Source organism: Natrix helvetica (assembly GCF_964273705.1).
Source record: "Natrix helvetica genome assembly, chromosome: 3".
Taxonomy (NCBI): Eukaryota; Metazoa; Chordata; class Lepidosauria; order Squamata; family Natricidae; genus Natrix; species Natrix helvetica.
This window is the reverse complement of record NC_138549.1, coordinates 144,618,801-144,634,112: the sequence shown is the minus strand read 5'-3', so window position 1 is coordinate 144,634,112 and position 15,312 is coordinate 144,618,801. Positions and strand designations below refer to the sequence as shown.

The window sequence follows — 15,312 nt, the reverse complement described above, 5'->3', positions numbered from 1 at the left end:
CGGTCTGTGCCTATTTCTCTTAAACCTTTGGGAGGAGAATTGTAACTCAGTGGTGGAGAACACAATTTGCATGCAGAGGAGCTTGGATTGAGTCCTTGGCATCTCTAATTTAAAAACTGTCTTGCTTTTTTTTTTTTTACTATAATTTATTAGGAAAAGATAAAACACATAAACTTCCTAAATGCACAGGCTATGTTTTTTAGCCAAGTTGTATTCTGGGTCTAGAGGTGGCACTCAATTTCAAAGAGAACATAAATGAGGTTGGCCTTAGTGTTCTGGAGACACTGGGACAGTCAGAAAAGAATATGAATAATATCACAGTTGTAAATAACACAACAGGAAAAGGAAAGTGCCATGTCTTCAAGCCAGCTTTAGAAAAGTTCAAGGAGCATAAAACATTACTGCTGATGCAAGCTATATAAGTGAGAAAGCTACAGAATACTAAAAAGAAGTCTTCCCTGATTATAGAAAGGGCTTCAGTTGTGTTGACCGTGTCAAGCTATGCAATGTCCTTAGGAAAAAGAGAATCTAAGTACATGCCAGGGTCTTTATGTGAAATCTATGCCCAGATCAGAAAACCACAGTCCAAGACAGAACTTGGTAAAACAGTCTGAATAGAATAAAATAGAACAGGCTGGAAGGGACCTTGGAGGTCTTCTAATCCAGCCCCCTGCTCAAGAAGGGGTGGCATTCACTTACTTTCCTACTATTCTTCAGCTTTGGCAGCAATGATGTCCAAATAGGCCTTTCACCAATCTACTGGTGAAGCTATTTTTAAAATGGTCCAGTGGTCTATTGAAACAAGTAAACCTTCATTGTTATCATCTGTTCACCATTTCAATGAAACAAGGGGGGGGAAACAAACATGGCAGTCCTGAAGGATCGCTTCAGGAATAACTATTAACTTGAGGGAAGGGGCCGATCTCACCACAGCACAAAAGGAACAGAGGCATTGCCCTCCAGCAAAATAAAGCACAGGAGGAATACACAGGGCCACTTATGCTTGGCAGAGGTCAGAAAGTACCACTTTTAATATGGAGCAAGGAAAAATGGACTGAAGTGGCCTTCCAAGTGGGCTGCAGGAAATATTAGGACAGGGCTGTCAAACTCCCATCCCTTGGGCTGGATGCGTCACATGCTGGCGAAGGCCACACCCAGTTTAGCTAAGAGGATGAAAGTCCTGGTACATCATGTGATGATGATGTGAGTGACACCCCTGGATTAGGACTAAATCAGGGGTTATTTTCTTTAAGAAAGAGGTTATGAGCTGGTCTTACACCAGGGCATGCAGGGTGTGCAGATGAGCCCTTGGGCTCTTCTCCAACAGCAGACTGGGATGCTATTGGGTACCAAGACATCTTCATCAAAGGGGTTGGGATCAGATAGCAGACTATTAGAAAATAACCTAATTTGGTGTGTGTGTTTTTTCACCTAAGTACGGGATAAAAAGCAGACTTCAGCTGGGTATTCCTCATAGAGGTACATTCTTCCCCCCTGATGAAAAGTTGGGGGGGGGGCTAATTTGCCTGTTCTGCTCTATATCTGTCGTGTGCATGCACAGAGATCACTGTTGCTAAGCAAATTGAAATGACAGGGCTACTCTGGTCCATTGATTAGTAGCAGAGCACTTTTTTGCTTCATGGAAGCGTGATGAAAGGACGAATCACTCACATTTAAAATGAAGTGTTCCTTTAAACATCTGCTCACCCCTGATAGAGAATCTCCAAATTTTACCCACTGCAGCATTCCTGCTTTGCTCCCTATTGTTACTTTGTAAGGATTGGCAGCACGAGGTGCAACTAAAAAGGGGGCCATGTCACACGAAAACTTGAACGTCAAGAACTAGATAATAGTTGGATGCATTCTGAAATCCGTGTGTAAATTGCAAAGAGGAAAAATGATAAAATATTATGGGAATTGCTATAGCAACATCTTGTTGATAACTGACCTAGTTTAGTACAAAGAATGTCCCACAGTATTTGAATATGTTGCCAGCATAGATCTTTCACAGCAATTTAAAAGAAAATCTTGGTTTTGTTTGTTATACAGTCTGATGAGTAGAAGAAATTATCCTTTTACAGATTGTGTCACTCAATCCTTTCTCCTCTACAGTGACTTCAGTAGGGAATGAATCTTTGTAATGAGTAGCTCAGGCCTGAATTTTTGAAAGAGTAACCACCTGCCCCTTTAATAAGAAATAGATTAATATTCCACTTCACTTGCTAATGCATAAGTGCTGATTATCTGTTTAGTTCTTTGTTTTTAATTCTACTCCAACCCATAATTTTTAAAAATTGATTTGTTGTGTTTTAATAGAGCACATCAGTCATTTTGCCATTCTAATCACAGATGATTGAAGCAGAGGGAAGGGATTATGTTGCAAATATAGGTTACACTCCAATGAGCTGGTTGTTCCTTTGTTTAAATCAGCCTCCCCAATCTGAATCTCTCCAGATATTTTAAGTTTGCAGCTTTCCTAATTCCCAGCCCGAAAATTTTAAAAGATATGGAAGGCATCAGCATAGCCAACTGGTTGAAGCCGTGATGACATGATGTCAGTTCTCTCCCTCCCACAAACAGCCACTGGGAAAAGCTGGTGCTTAAGTCATTTCTAGGACACCTCAATACAATTAATCTTTATAAGAGAGGTTTGAAAACATTCAACATATTCCAATAGTTATTAATAAATGAGCAGCATAAATGATGTTTTAACACAGGGGTGTCCAACCTTGACAACTTTAAGACCTGTGGATGACAGCTCCCAGAATTCCCCAGCCAGCATGACTTAACATTGACATTATTTAAATGTGAATTTCGGTTTTAAAAGTTTTTTTTAACTTATCTAAATAATTAGAACTGGCAAGACCAAATATACCCAGCAATCTGTTAAAGTCATAGGCTGCTATAAAACTGTTAAATTAGTGCTCACATTTGCAAACTGCTATGTCAACCTTCCCCAAATTGGTGCCTTCTAAGTTTGCTAGACAATAAATTCTATCATTTTCAGCCAGTTGGATTCAGATGATGGGTCTTGTTGCTTGGCACATTTAAAGGGCACTCAATTACAAAACAGCTGGATTGAATTATCCCTATGTTCTTATTGTTACTATAGTGATCTCCATGTTATCCCAAACAAAATAAAAAAAGAGCTTTGTTTGAACTGATGACTGCCTATTCCCTGTATATAAACATACATAGCTACAAGGGATTTCTGAACAGGTTCTACTAAACTCCTTCAAATTTCAGCTGATCAGTTTTCGGAATATATTGCAGTGTGAAAGATACAAAAAATATCAATGTGAAAATGTCTGCATTGTTTCCATGCAAACATCCTCCTTTCCTATCTCACAAATGAAAAAGTACAAACAACCATACTTCACATGTGTGAGGTTCCTCTAAAGCAGGGGTGTCCAAACTTGGGAACTTTAAGACTTGTGGACTTCAACTCCCAGAATTCCCCAGCCAGTTCCCAAGTTTGGACACCCCTGCTCTAAAGTCTCCTTTTCTTTGAAAGGAACTTGAGCAGAACATTCTTGTTTATCAAATTGAGTACAAAATAGTAGACAAAAACCCAAGATAATTTTTCAGTATGAAAATAAAATAGAAATATCTTATTTAAAGTCTATATGGAGCTGGATTGTTTCTTAATGGGAAATGCAAGCTTCATATCCATCCATCAGTTATCTATCTATCTATCTATCTATCTATCTATCTATCTATCTATCTATCTATCTATCTATCTATCTATCTATCATTTGTATATGGGATTTCTACTCTTTTTCTTATCATTGAGCTTCATTGTAAGACATGGGGAAAGCAAATATAGTGTCCTGATGTCCCGTCACCAAAATACCAAGATATTCAATCTTCATAATGAAACCAGATGGCCACCATTAGGCAAATATGGTTGCCAAAGGAATATTGACATTACAAGGAAGAAAACTATGGCAACTATCATGAACAGTTTGATGATACCAGAGCCATTTTTCAGAGAGCAGGTACCTGGTGCTTTTCAAATGCTAAACTGTTCGTTTTCTCTTTCTTTTTGGCTGTGAAGAAAATGCAATAAGATGGCAGTTCTCATCACCATTCAAAAGGCTTCAATTCACAAACCACTCTGCCTCCATCCCCCAAATGCATTGCTTTTCACTTTTTTTCTGGGCCATCTCAAGAGTGAAGCTTTATTGATTCTCTGATAGGACTGTCTTCTTCTAATCAGAAAGCAACAATTTTCCCAGTATCTTCCTCTTAGTTCTTTCTATAATGCATGGGGGGAGATTTCTTTTCCCCTATAAACAGTTATTGAATCACAATTGATGGAGGAATCAGTCATACTATTGTCAAAGAGATAGTAGAACATATTCATTACTATCATGATCAGTTGCATCATATAGCAAACCACTTTCATATTTTTTTGCAAATAAAACCATATGGATATATCCATGTAGTCACCAGGAATCAAGCTAAAAAAATCAGTTGTTGTTGTTCTTGTTGTTTTGTTCTTATTTCAATACAACAAATCTATACTTAGGAGGAGAATGATGCAGTATGGCTATACAGAATGTTGGCTTTTCAGGCAGAAATTTCCCCATAACATTAAGCCACAACATAATCTGTTTGTTTTGGACTTGGAAAGATGCATGAATCAAAGTTTGTAGCTTGTAAGTCATGATTTGTAAATCAAGTTGTAAACTGTAAACTACAATTTATAGCTTCGACCTTAATGCTCCAACCTTACTTACAGTTCCATCCTCAATGTATTTATTTTTATTTACCTATAATAAATTTGAAGATTACCCATCTCCCTTCACAGAGCAACTTTGGGCAGTGTGCAATTCACACATAAAAACATAGAATCCATATAAATATTATATTTCAGTAGGAGGCGGTTAGAAACAGAAATAAAAACAAGTAAAAAGGTAGGGAGGGGGCCTTCAAAGAGATAACCAACTCCAAGGTTTCATGGTACTCTGTGAACCCCAAGTGAGTCATAAAATCAGGTCTTCGTATCCTTCTGAATGGCCAGGAGACTAGATCTACCTCATCTCTTGGGGCGAGGGGGAGTGAAAATATTCCAAAGAGCAGGAGGCAGGTCAGAGAAAACCTTTCTTTCTGTACCCCACCAGTCTTTAACTGATGGGGTCTGTAACAAACCATTGCAGCCTGAATGGTTGGGATGAGCTAACGGGGAGAAGATATATCTCTTCTGGGTGGGAAAGACTGATGTAAAGGAGAAAAGATACCCCGGCTTTGGAACAGATAAGTCTCAAAATTATGAATAATAGCACTTAGCAATAGCACTTAGACTTATATACCGCTTCACAGTGGTTTTACACCCCTCTCTGAGCAGTTTTACAGAGTCCACATATTGCCCCAACAATTTGGGTCCTCATTTTACCCACCTTGGAAGGATGGAAGGCTGAGCCAACTTTGGGCCTAGTGAGATTTGAACTGCCAAATTGCAGGCAGCTGACACTCAGCAGAAGTAGCCTGCAGTATTGCACTCTAACCACTGTACCACTGTGGTTCAACCTATGTTCATCACAATTATGTCATTGAGAAAGATCATTTGGTAGCATCTCTGTGCAGATTGATAGCAAAGTCATCTATTGAGAGTTGCAAGTGGGGGAAAAACATGCCATACAAACTTCACCTATCCTACTTTGGGGTAATCATAAAAGGGCAAAGTTTGCAGTGTAACATCATAATCAGAGGTGGGTTGTCAATTTTTTTACTACTGGTTTGGGTGCGCTCCCACATGTCTGCGCATGTGTGGACAGGTGGGTGGAGCCTCCGGCCACCATTACTACCAGTTCAGCCAATATGGCCCAACCAGCAGCAACCCACCTCTGATCATAATACATGTTTTAGCAGGACAGATGTCTGTATCCAACATACTAATGTTTCAAATAGAATGTTTACAAATTCAATGTCTTGAAATATTCCATTTTTCTGTATGAACCTTGGTGTGTATGTGTATATACTGTATGTATTCTCTTTGATCTACTTTGAATGTTAGTGTTCTTTTTTTCTAACAGATAACATCTCCTGGATTATTTTGGCAGTGGGAGAGGAACACTTTTATTTATGAGCAAGCCAATAGATTGTGCAGCTCTTGTAGTTTTTGTTCCCACAGGATCTTATTCCAGGGATACTTGCATTAAAATAGGCTCTTCTCTCCCTTTCTGCCTCTCTCCCTCTGGTTTTGAAGAGTCCATCTGCTTTTGCAGCTTTCTCAACACCTGTAGTCCACAGCCTCAGTCACACTGCAATTATTTATTCTTTTCCAAGTAGACAACTGTGTTAAGACAAAAGGGCTTGGTGGCATATGGCAGGATCAGCAACATCAACTGGCAGAAAAGAAACCAAAGAACTGGTAGCTTTTCCCATTGTTTTGCACCTGAGAAAACTAAATGTGGAAACATTCATTTTGCCTCATTTACTGAAGATAACTGAGATATAAGGTTGTTCCTCACATCCAGGATAATGTACTTTCTTCCCATCCATACATCAGGAGGAAAGCATATTTCGGACGTCCGGTTCTGGCGGCTACGGCGATGGGCAAGCTCCTTGCCCGCTCCCGCTTCCCGGTGGGCTTCCCCCATCTCTGGGGGGGGCACAGGACGCCCCGGAGAGGCGTCCTGCCGAGGGAGCGGCTCGCGGAGGACCCTGGCATCAGCAGCGGCTGGTGGGGGCTCCTCCGCTTTGCTCCAGGCATCGGGGAGCAGTTTCGGAGGGCGCGCGTGCATCTCGCTCCACGCTGTTCGGACGATGCAAAATTGAAGGTGCAGCGGCGGTGTGGTGAGGCGCTTCCTCTCTTCATTCCCTTTCTCCTGATTTCACGGACCTTTCAGCAATTTTAAAAGTAAAACTCTCGGATTCTTTTTGAGGTGCGGCTGGAGGGAGGGGGATTTCCCCCCCCCCTTGGACAAGCGGCTTGAGAAAATTCTGCTTTCGCCCCCAGGGGAAGGAGGAGGGGGGAGAGCCAACCAATGACGCCTCACCCCTGTAAAAGTGTTTTTCACTTGATTTAGCTCCAGGACTTACTGATGACCTGAGAACTTTGTGAACTTTTTAAAACTTTACTATGCCTCTGAGCCCAAAGCTGGCAGGGCAAGATGGCACACTTCCGTTGTCTTCATGAACTGTGAAACCTGACTCCACCTTTAAAATTCAGGCTTCCGGTCTTTGTCTCCGTGTCACCCAGAAGACTCTCTTGTGGATTGTTATTCTTTGAACTTCCTGGGGGGGAAATTCCTCTCTATTGCTAGACTGACTAAAGGAACTCCCATCTGCTTGGATCTTCTGCCTCCTGGACTCATCTGTCTGCTCTACTTCTCCAGCTGTCCATTCTCTATACTGACTGATCTCTCTACTTTATAAACTATGTCTTCAAAAAGACCACCCCCTGGAAAACCTGGCTTTGCTGCATCTGCACCGACATCTGCAACATCCAGTCCTGCCTCACAGTCAAAGATTACAGAACTGATGCAACCTAAGAGTACAGGGATAAATTTGCAACAAATGCTCCAGCAACTTATTCAGGGCCAGGAAGAAATTAAGAAACAGTTAAAAGAAATGAAGGAAGAAATTAAAGAGAATCAAGTCCAAATCTATAAGAATTCACAGAGACTGGACCTTGTGGAGGGTGGGGTGGTGGAGGTGAGGGGGGGGTAGAAGCATTGCAGAAGGGAAACAAAGAACTTGATATCCAACAAATGAAAACAGAGTTTGAGAGAATGTCCTTTTATCTTAGATTTCAAAATGTTATAGAAGCGGATGGGGAAAATATAAGGGACATTATGACTAATATTTTAGCTGAATATATACATAAAGATAAACAACAGATGGAATGGGAGATAGATCTGGTCTATAGAGTGAATTCAGCATATGCCAGAACACACAATGTACCCAGGGAGGTCCATATTAAATTCCTTAGGAAAAGCACAAGAGATGAAGTTCTGGGTGTACAAAAGGGGCAAGCATTGACATATCACGACAGGGAGATAACCATCTTGAAGCAGATCCCAAAAAAAATTAGGGAGAAAAGGAAAAATTATTCGCAATTGGCGAATAAATTATACCAGAAGGGGGTGTGGTTTAGATGGTTGATGCCTGAAGGTATGTTGATATTCTGGGAGGAGACAAGAATTAGAATCAATACACCCATAGAGGCGCAGGCCTTTATGGAAAAAAACAAAGCGAACCTAGAAAAAACAGAAGACTCTACAACTGTTATACAGGACACGGGAGGGGCCGGAGCTCTGCCAGTGGGGGGAGAAGGGGCAATAACAAGAAAGCTCAGATCACAAAAATGAATAAGAAAAACACATTGTTATAAACAGATCGAAAGTAATAATGAAATTATATCTAGACTTTATATTATAATATATAAATTGATTGAAAATTTTTCTAGAATTAATATGCTGATTTTATATGATCATGTATTCATGTTTTATACTTAGATGTAATTAATGAGTTTGGAGGGAGGGGGCGTCTGCCGCACTTGTAACTGCCAAAATTTGTATACCATTCCACCTACCCTTTTCCCTATAAATGTTTAAAAAAAACCAATAAAATTCTTTGGAAAAAAAAAAGGAGGAAAGCATATTTCCTCCACAGCCTACCACAATATAACTACATCTTAGCAGCAGGGCTGGACATGTGACTGCCTACACACATTGGAATATGAGTAGTTTCAGGGCAGTGATTGACAGAATCCCTGTTCCACTCCATCTCTTTCCCAACCTGCCAATCACTCCTCTACATGTGGTAAGGCAGGATGAGGGGAGTCTGGGTTCATTTACAAACAGCTAGAAATTATGGTTTTGTTTGATTTTTTGATAGACAGGCTCAATATTTTTTTTTCAAATTTTTCAAATAAGAATATAACTCTCTTTATCTCCTGGAATATTGGCAGACTATTATTCCCATGATAAAATTAGCCAGTATTTTTCAAAATTGCAACAGTGAACTACACCAAGACACCCAATGGCTTCATTGGAGTGGTGGATTCTGGAATCCATTCCAACTGGTACGGTTGGAACGGCCCCGGCGTCACCCACATTTACCCATCACTGCTTCATTGTGTCTTCTAGAGATCAAGACTGTGTGATGCTAAGCTGGCTCCACCCTTCAGCTATTCACCCTACGAGATATCTGGCTGGACTTTGACTTTTATTTCTGTAAGACAATAGTTTTGTCTTACAGAAGACAAAAGTACCTTGCTCAATAGTAGTAACTGTGAAAGGGATCTTGGAATCCTAGTGGACAACCACTTAAATATGATCCAACAGTGTGCAGCAGCTGCCAGAAAAGCCAACTTAGTTCTAGGCTGCATCAACAGAGGGATAGAATCAATATCATGTGAAGTGTTAATACCACTTTATAATGCCTTGGAAAGGCCGCACTTGGAATACTGCATCCAGTTTTGGTCACCATAATATAAAAAAGATGTGGAGACTCTAGAAAGAGTGCAGAGAAGAGCAACAAAGATGATTAGGGGACTGGAGATTAAAACATATGAAGAACGGTTGCAGGAACTGGGTATGTCTAGTTTAATGAAAAGAAGGACTATAGTGTTCCAATATCTCAAGGGTTGCCACAAAGAAGAGGGAGTCAAACTGTTCTCCAAAACACTGAAGGTAGAACAAGAAGTAATGGGTGGAAACTAATCAAGGAGAGTGTCAGGCGTGCCTCCTTCAGTAACCAAGAAAGAAACCTCCCAACTTAGGATCAACTTAGAACTGAGGAGAAATTTTCTGACAGTTAGAACAATTAATCAGTGGAACAACTTGCCTCCAGAAGTTGTGAATGCTCCAACACTGGAAGTTTTCAAAAAGTTGTTGGATAACCATTTGTCTGAAATAGTATAGGGTTTCCTGTCTAGGCAGGGGGTTAGACTAGAAGACCTCCAAGGTCCCTTCCAACTCTGTTATTCTATTCTATTCTACAATGTCTGGTTTATGCAATGTCTGGTTTATGTAAGCCCATGTGGCCTAGTCAGTTTGTTTACCAATTTGCATGTCCTTCTTTTGCATTAAATGGGATTCTGTTTTATTGCCTCTGAAGATCAAGGGAAACGTGGGAGAGTGGAGTAGCTGAAAACTTCCTGCTCCTTTTAAAAACAAGATAGCCTTGTTAATAAAGATCTGTTGACATGAAACAAAAGTTAGAGTGGAAGTGACTCTGAAATTGAAGGAATAACTAGTTCTCTGGCTAGGAGATTGCAGGAGGGCAGGGCTTAGGTTTTCTCTTCAACTTATACATTTTGAATCATGGCTTTGTTATTCCTAACATTGTCTCTGGTGGGTAACAGAGTAGAAGTTTAACCTTCTGATCTGGGGTGTAGCTTCCAAATTTCTAGCAGCTGGAATGATTGATGCTGACTCTATTGACAATGCAATCAAACTTCAAGGAATACAGCTGCTGGAACAAAGAACCTCACATTTATCTGATGGGAAGGAAAGACTATTTTAAACTCCATTGCAGAACTTTCTTTATGTGTTTGTGTATGTATATACTGTAGACATAAGTTCATATTCATACACATTCATATTCAGGATTGAATTTATGAGTCCTGTAGTTTAGGAAATCATGTGTATCAATGACATTAACAATCTCTTGAAAGAGCTGCATTGGTGAGGTTAATATTTCCATTTTTAAACTTCTCAAAAATTGGAAAATAACCCTGTAAGAGAGATGTACAATCTGACAATCACTGAACAAATGGCTATGGAGATGCAGAGTCAAGTGCCTAATGGGATCAACTGGAGGGCAGCAGATTCGCAGCCTTTGAGAGTTCTTCTTCCCTGCACCAGAGATGGTTTGCTAGAGGGTCTGCTTGCTACCCACAAAGAAAATGAAAAACATTATTCTTGTGTTAGAATAATTTAGCAGAAACTTTATCCTCTCTCAGCAGCATGCTGGCCATGAGATGGAGATACTCTTGTGAGCATATGCCCTGGGCAAATGTTTAATGGAGCTTTTCATGATACAACAAATGGGCTGTGTGGGTGAGCTCATAGTCCAGCTTTGCACTATAACAAGCAATGAAGCTTGTACAGAGTTCTCTCTGCATTTCTCACCATAACCAGCTTTCCTAACCTAGTACTTTAGATGTAATTAAACCATTATATTTCCACAATCGCTGGGCTGAGTCTCTGGCAGAATCTCCAATTGTAAAAGCTGATGGAAATTGGATTTGAAAACTTCTGGAGAGTCCATGTAACCTAAAACAAACAATCTTCTTCAATCATGTATTCTCCTAAATACAATGATAATTGTAGTCTAGCATACTTAGGAGGAGGAAGGATGGGAGAGTCTACTGTAGAATATGAAAGAAATCCTTGAAAGTCTGTTCCATATCTAAGTGTGGCTCCTTAGCTCTACTTCATTACTGTAAAGTTATGTGGGAATGCTCTTGGGATATAGGGCAAAGGGATGGTGCCCAGGAAACAGTCAGTTAAGAGAGTCCACAACTACCTAACCAGGGGTGGGATTCATCCGGTTGGGGCTAGTTTGGGCAATTTTACATCTGGTTGACCAAACTGGTAGTTGCAAGGATTGGCTGGCCCCGCCCGCCCCACCCTGCCCCTCCCAGGAGTCTCCATGTGGCCTGTTTTGGATGCCAAGTAAGTGCAGGGCTCACATGGAGGCTCTGGGAGGGTGAAAAACAGGCCTCCCGGAAGTTCGGGAAGTCCAGAAATGGACCTCTATGGTTGTGAGCTGGCTGCTGGAAGACTCTCTGTCTGGAAGACTCTCTTACAGAGAGTTCTAGCAGCCAGCCCACAACCATGGAGCACACTCCTAGAATGGCCGCTGCTGGAAGACTTGGCAGCCGAATTTTGGAGTTTGGAACCGGAGAAGACGTTATGCTCAGAGCACGGTGTCGGCAACGGCTGCAGGGAGAGCTGCGACCAGACATGTTGAGGCTAGGAAGCATGCCTGCTGAGGGCGGAACAGGTGCTCGCGCAACCCCCTTCTCCAGCCGGGCAGAGCTCCATGCACTAACCTAGGGGGTATCCCTAACGTGCCAAGCCACGGGAGCTGGGGAGCAGACAGAGCGCCATGTGGCTTGGCACCTTAGGGATACCCCCTAGGTCAGTAAATGGCGCTCTGCCCAGCTGGAGAGGAGGTTTGCCAGGCGGTTGCTCGTAAGCATGGTCACCTCATGGCTGCTTCGCCCCTGAGGCTGTGCCCGGCTCTTTGGGAGCCAGTTCGCAAGGGAGCAGCCGCCCGGCAACCCCAAAACAATAAGCCCTCCTCTATAATAAGCCCAAGGCCATATTTTGTAAGTAAAATGAAAATAAGACCCTGTCGTATTTTCGGGAAAACACGGTATTGGTGAAACTTTGCATCCAGAAGCAGGATTTTGCAGGTTTTCAACCATATATCAAATAACAGAACAATTTATGAGAAAGTGTCAATTGCCCATTGTGACAATCCTTTCCAGGAAAACTTTAATGATAGTCAGCCTCATGCCACATACAGAAAGAAATTTTCTGCAAAAAACCACTTTTTCTCAGATGCAAGACAGCTCTATTCATGATATAGCTAGAATTAATTTCTAGAAATAATGAGATACATTGTTGAAAAGTAACATTGGCTCCATTGAAAGAAAACAGGAAAGACCAAGATCATAATCGCAACAAAAGAAAGAGAAGTTTAAGCTTCCTATGTTTTAGACTCATCCACAAAAGTGATGAATTCTTTTTTCAAAATGCGATAGGAAAAATAATGATACTGGAAGAGAAGGAACAGTTCATAGCTAGTGCTCATTTCTAGTTTCACTGATGATAGATTCTGCATAGTATATAGAAGAATCTGGCATGCACCTCTACTTCAAAAATGTTCTGGCTGTGTTCAAACATCATGATATGACTAAGTCTTGGTTTTCTGAATTAATTCCATTGCCTAGATTTGCATTAATCAAAACATATATTGATTGTACAGACTGAATTCACAGAATATGCTACACTAAAAGGTAAGTGGGAAATCTGTGTTAGACTGCACCATTTGTTAATAGCCCCATGTGCCATACTTAGCCAATGGATGAAACCATCAGCATATGATTCCCCAAGGCAGTTATTGGAGAAAGTCCTCTTGGACAGGATTAACTCCCTAAAACATTATGTCAGCAGCTAAGGAACCAGTCCCAATTTTGTTTTGTCACTATGTCCCAGAATTCCTAATTTAAACATCAAAACACACTATATGGTTAAGTGATGGGTGCATTTCCAGCCACCCCTCTAATTTGATGTTAGTCCCCCTTGCAATGGCTTTGATATCTTCATAACACATGTTAATCATTTAGTTTCTTTGTCAAGCAATATGTACCTGTGTCAGGGGAGTAATTACTAGTCTTGTATATCTTCTCCTTGATTAGATATTAAAGTATGTAGGACATTTTTCTGGAATGTATTATCTTTACAAGGTTGATAAACTACCTGAAGTGACAGTGGTAAAACAGGGTAAAGATACCACCACGACATTAAGGAACACTAATGGACTGGTTATCGAATATCCACAATTGATACACACTAATTTTATTTATCCTGGCAGAGAAGTTAACTCAAGAAGTACCAGATGGTTATTGGCTGAAAAACCAAATAATTTCTGCAAATCATAAATAGATTGCATGATGCAATGAAGAGTATAAAAATGAAAATAAAGGTGTTTCAAAAGGAAATTGAGCAGATGATTGCAACTTCTACACAAATTGTGAAGACTACAGCAAGTTGATGGATTTGTGTCTGCTAGCAGAATGTTTACCAGAGATGGAAAAAATAGAGAGGATTTTTAAGACATGTGAATGCTGGTATAAAGTGGACACAAGATCGACCGACATGGTGTACGTTCATCCACCAGGTCTGCCAGATATCTGAGGACAGAAGAACAACCATGGCACAAAAGAAGCAAGCACTCCGCAAAGCCAGAGCTGCAAATGCTGCAACAATGGTGCCCACACATCTGTCCGACATGTGGCAGAATATTTCATGCCCATATAGGCCTTACCAGCCACCTGTGGACACACTGTGGACAGCTGACAACCTATTAGATGTCAAGGTTCTCTTCGAACACGATGGATGAACATCACCATCAAAGTGGACAGAGAATAGTGCACAGTCTACTGTAAGAAATGAACACTGAAGAAGCAAAGGCACATGTGGATAAAAATGTCCTTCTATCCACTTAGTTATAGGGAAGTGAAAGTTGCATATGTTAAAGTAAATGGAATGCAGTAAAAAGTAAATTGAATGCAGGGCAATTGAAGAAGATTGTTTACTAAAAGAGGAGAAATGGTTGAGAATAAATGTTCAGTAAATGTAGATTGAATGAGAAAATGAATAATCAATAAGTAAGTATATAAGTGAGAAGGATGAAACATATACAGACAACGAATGAAGCCTCAGCTGCAAAGCTGTACAAAGGAGTGAAAGGGGAAGATGAAGAAAATTGTGGTTGGATGGAGTGAATGAGATACTGAAAACTGATTAAAAAGAGAGAGCAGAGAATTAAAAAACAATTATAATTTATTAAATGTGGGGGAAGAGGAAAGACTGAAAAGATCATAAACACATAGAGAGAATGAATGACAGGTTTGGGTGCAAATTATATTTAACAATATTTTATTTTTGTTTTATGATTTCTTAGTATATTTGACTCATTTTTCTTATTCTTTTTTCATGCTTCATATAACACACCTTACCCTGGGAGGAAGCAGGCTTTCTTTTTAGTGTTGCTGCAAGCAGACAAAAGTGAACATGTGATGTAGGCTGCAACTCCAGCAGTTTTATATCTGTCAGAAATCCAGTGGTGGCTCATTACAAGGAATACTGTATATTATCCCAGTTCTCTGCAACCACTAGAAAAAGATTGTGGTGTGGTAGGTTATTATATAGTAGGGTTTAATAATGAAATGAACATTTGGTATTTCAATATTAGGATTTATGAGCCATGGTAGCGCAGTGGTTAGAATGCAGTACTGCAAGCTGCTTCTGCTGACTGCCGGGTGCCTGCAATTTGGCAGTTTGAATCTCACGGCTCAAGGTTGACTCAGCCTTCCATCCTTCCGAAGTGGGTAAAATGAGGAACCAGATTGTTGGGGCCAATGTGCCGACTCTGTAAACCGCTTAGAGAGGGCTGTAAAAGCACTGTGAAGCAGTATATAAGTCTAAGTGCTATTGCTATTGGTATTTATTCCCATGTATTATTGCTCCTTGTCAATAGGATCTGAGTGGAAATGGAAAAACTCAGTAGGTTCTACCTTCTGCCTCTGCCCCACCAGTATTTCCCAGACCTCTAACCCTC

General features: G+C 40.6%; 1 protein-coding gene across 1 annotated transcript in view; it reads left to right on the top strand.

The window, feature by feature from the left end:
• DLGAP4 (DLG associated protein 4) overlaps window positions 1-15,312 on the top strand; it is a 328,200-nt gene that overhangs the window by 148,005 nt on the left and 164,883 nt on the right. The window lies entirely within an intron of this gene.